The following is a 4,307-nucleotide window of genomic DNA, read 5'->3' on the forward strand; positions in this document are numbered from 1 at the left end:
ATATTTACACCTGTCCTGTTAAACATGACCCTTTTCGGAGCATGTCTTCACTTCAAAGACCTTGAACTATGTAATCATTAAAGAAATGATGTAATCACCCATGGTATATAAGACCCTGGCCATCTAAGTAAAACGTGGCTTTTCCACCATGCACGTTGTCTGTCTTGTCTGTCGTTGTCCGTCTTCTTTCTTATAGATATTGCGCCGACACCAACCCCCTACTAGGGACCTTTCGACTGGAGTGTGTGGGCTGGTCCCCCACACTGAAAGGTCAGTAAAAGAGGGCTGCTTGGACTGCTTCAGTGCTAGGAGTTTCCAGGAGATGCAGGTGGGAAAAGACTGTATGAAGAAGGTCCTTGAGGAGTGTTTTCAAATGCCTTCTCAACCAGAGTGATTTTGTCCCCTGGGAGTCATTTGACCATATCAAGAGACTTGTTACTCAGCTGGCAGGAAGGTGGGGGATCAGTGATGGGGGAGGTGAATTAGTGGTTGGGAAAGGGAGAGGAAGGAGCTACTGGAATCTAGTCGGAGGTGGTCAGGGATAGTGCTGGTCCTGCAATGCACAGGACAGCCCCTCATAACAAAATTATTCAGCCCAAAATGTAAATAGTGCTGAAGTTGAGAGACTTCTGTTGAAAAGAAGAAAAAAGTAGGAAACATGTTTTCTTGGTTGAAATTCTGGTACATTCCTGACCTAGCTTTCTCCCTCTCCCTCTTCTTCTACTCTCCTCCCTCCTACTCTCCTCCTACCCTCCCCCTTCCCATTTTCCTTCCCTTCCGTTCCCTTCCCTTATTTTATTTTAGAGAGAGGGAGAGAGGGAGGGAGGGAGAGAGGGAGGGAGGGAGAGAGAGGGAGGGGGAGGGGGGGGAAGGGCAGGGGAGAGGAGCAGAGGAAGGGGAACACAGGATCCAAAGCTGACTCTGCAGGGGTAGCAAAGAGCCCGATGTGGGGCTGGAACTCACTAACCAGTAAGATCATGACCTGAGCAAAAGTCAGATACTTAACTGACTGAGCCACCCAGACACTCCCAGACTAGCTTTTTAAATGCACTACCTGACTCCCTAGGCTGAATTCTCTTGGCCAGGAAATCAAAGGCTGAAAGCGTCATCCTTTGACTCATGACCCCACCACTATTGAACTTAATACCCTACAAAGTTTTTCTGTGGGAAGTTTGTTTTCTCAGTAGGATATATTAACAGAAAGAAGGGGAAGAAAGGAGAAAGAACCAGGAGAAGAATCACCAGGACTTGCCGACTCCTATTTCCTACAAGCGAGACACTCCTTTTGGATCTTGGATGTTCATTGGCTGGTCCCCGATCAAATGTAGGACAGACAGGGGCAAGGCACTATTTTTTACCTAGCAACCACTCACACAGCACTTGTGAAAGGACCATATATGCCAAGTCCAGTCAAGAGGGCAAACAACCTATAAGGAAAGCGTCTGCACCTGACAGACAGAGGGAGTTGAGCCCCACGGCCGGCGGGAGGAACGGGTGCAGAGCGCCAGCTTCCTAAAGGGAAGGAAAGGCCAGCCTGGAGATGCGGACCAGGGGCCCGCTGGGCCCCGCCGGCAGCGCCCTACGAGGCGCTCAGAACAACCACCGAGTTCAGGGACCTTCCTGCGATCCTAGAGCGGCCCGGAAGTGCATCCTGCCGACGCAAATCCCGGCGGCCCCCGCGGTAGCCAGGGACGCGCTGCGGTAGCCCTCGACTGTAGGTAGGGCTGGAGCCTCGGGGGGCGCGGAGTTGGGGTCGGGGCCGAGGAGCCTCCGTCGTCCTTCCCACCTGGCCTCTCCCGGCGGCCCCGCGCTGAAGTGGGCTCAGGGCGGGACCGCGCGTGGGGGGTTGGGCCTTTTCGGCTGGAGAGCCGCGGCAGGGCCTTCGGAGGGCTTCGGCCACGGGTGGAGCGTGGCCTGCCGGGCTGAGGGGTCACCTCAGGGAGGCCTGTCATACATGAAACCCGGCTGCTGTTCATACAGCTCCTACTCTCTCATGTCCTTTATAATCCACACTTCGTTTTCGTCAGTTGCTTACCGTCTCACCGCCTACTCACTTCCACCTGGTATGGGTATGAGCCCCCGAGGGCAGACATTCGTGTCTGTTTTTAACTCGTTAGTAAGAGATGCATATTGCCCCAGAACCGTGCCTGGCGGGAGTTAACAACTGTACGTATTGGCTGTTAGTATTCTGTTCACTATAGCATCTGGGACGCCTAACACGGGCCTGGTACATAGTAGGAACTCAGTGTTTCTCGAATGAATGAACGAATGAGGTTCTTGCTTAGAACCTTATGACAAAAGAAGGAAACATTTTCTGTGATTAGAAACGCTGTGTCAGTAAATGATTCTGAATAGGGAACTGAGCTGACCCTGGAGAGAGAGATTCGTAGTGCATAGAGGGTTCTAGAGCAACAGGGAAAAAAGGAGAACTAATTGTATATATGTATGTGTAATATAGACAGCAAAGAACCACATGGTCAGCAGTGACAGAAAGTGCTAATGTAATCATCTTTGATTCTCACCAGGCACTCTGAGTTATTTGATTATACTTAATTTTACCCAGCATCCAATTTCAGCACCACAAACATCAGTGGCCAAATGATGTTAGGTTACATTGGATTTTTCAAAGAAGACAGAGCTAAAAAAAAAAAAAAAGCACTCTGTTCCCTGGAAATACGCAGGTAGAAATTAAAATGTGAAATGAAAAGGAAAATGAAGTGTTTGTGATCTACCTCTTTGAGATGCTGTAGCATCCATGCTTCATTCTTAGGTTGTTTTTGTTTGCTGGGTATTTTTCCTGGTTGGTTGTTTCTGATTTTCTAGGAGTCGTTGGGACTTGATACAAGATCTGGGATATTTGCTGTTGGACTTGGAATGAGACAAATGGGATTAACAGTTTTCTGTTTTCTGACATTTTAGCTACTCCATCTTCATGTTCTTCACATTTTTATAGTGTCATTAGCCAAAGATGGAATTCAGCAGAGTCCTTAGTCACTTAAAATAACACATCTTTTAGGGAGGGTAGAAAGCCTTAATTATACAGGATTATAAAGGACATAACCTTTTCTATTAACAGAAATCCAGTTACTCTGAGGCATCCACTGAGTAACATAAGGGTTTAAAAATATATATATCAACTAGATTGTGCATATTCAAATAAGGAAGTATAATTTAGCCAAAGAATCAGTCCGTTATTAATATTATTTTAAATTTTCTGTCTCCAAAAATGTATATATTTGGAGGCCTGGATATCAACATGTTTTACTTTCTATCTCTGTATGGATACAACCTTCCCTAGAAGATGGCGTTCAGGGCAGAGGACATATCGTTGTTGGTGCCCCTTGTGGTCTTGTTTATTTGGTGTGTCTAAGTCTGACTATACATGCATATCTATCTCATAAGGAGAACCTTTTATGTATTTTTTTAGCTTCATTTGTTGCCTTTCAGTTTTATGGTGTCAACAATAGCCAAAACATGGAAAGAGCCTAAATGTGCATCAACTGACAAATGGATCAAGAAGATGTGGTATATATACACAATGGAGTACTACGTGGCAATGAGAAAGAATGAAATCTGGCCATTTGTGGCAACATGGATGGAACTCGAAGGTGTCACGCTAAGCAAAATAAGTCACACAGGGAAGGACAGATACCATGTTTGCACTCATAGGTCTAACAGGAAAACAGGAGAAACCTAATGGAGAACCAGGGGGAGGGGAAGAGGGAAAGAGAGTTGGGGAGAGAGAGGGACACAAAACTTGAGAAACTATTGAATACTGAAAATGAACTGAGGGTTGAAGGGAAAGGGGGAGGGAAGGGAAAAGAGGTGGTGGTGATGGTGGAGGGCACATATGGGGAAGAGCACTGGATGTTGTATGGAAATCAATTTGACAATAAAATATTATGGAAAAAAAATTGACATTTTATAGACGCAAATCATAATTGCAGTAGCAGTAGCGCACCTGACTAGAGGTGGGAGCTTTCCCTAAAATCACCTAACACCTAGTCCGTAGCCCCTAGCTGTCCTACAGGTGTCTTTTCCAATTGATTTGCACCAACTAGGATCCAGTTAAAGACCGTTCATTTCAAGTAGTTGTCTTTTAACATTAAAAAAAGTCCTGCCTTTCCCTTTGCTTCTCCCCGTCCATGCCTTGTTGATGGGAGGCCTTGCCAGACCTCTAGGAGGAGAGCACCCATATTTCTGGATTTGCCTGCGGTTCCTCTATTTACTAGTTGTTGCAACTGATTATGCTTTGGGTTTTATTTTACAACACAAGCAGTATATGATTTTTGTGATCTCTCTGTTGC

This window comes from Suricata suricatta, chromosome 7 (genome assembly GCF_006229205.1).
Source record: "Suricata suricatta isolate VVHF042 chromosome 7, meerkat_22Aug2017_6uvM2_HiC, whole genome shotgun sequence".
Taxonomy (NCBI): Eukaryota; Metazoa; Chordata; class Mammalia; order Carnivora; family Herpestidae; genus Suricata; species Suricata suricatta.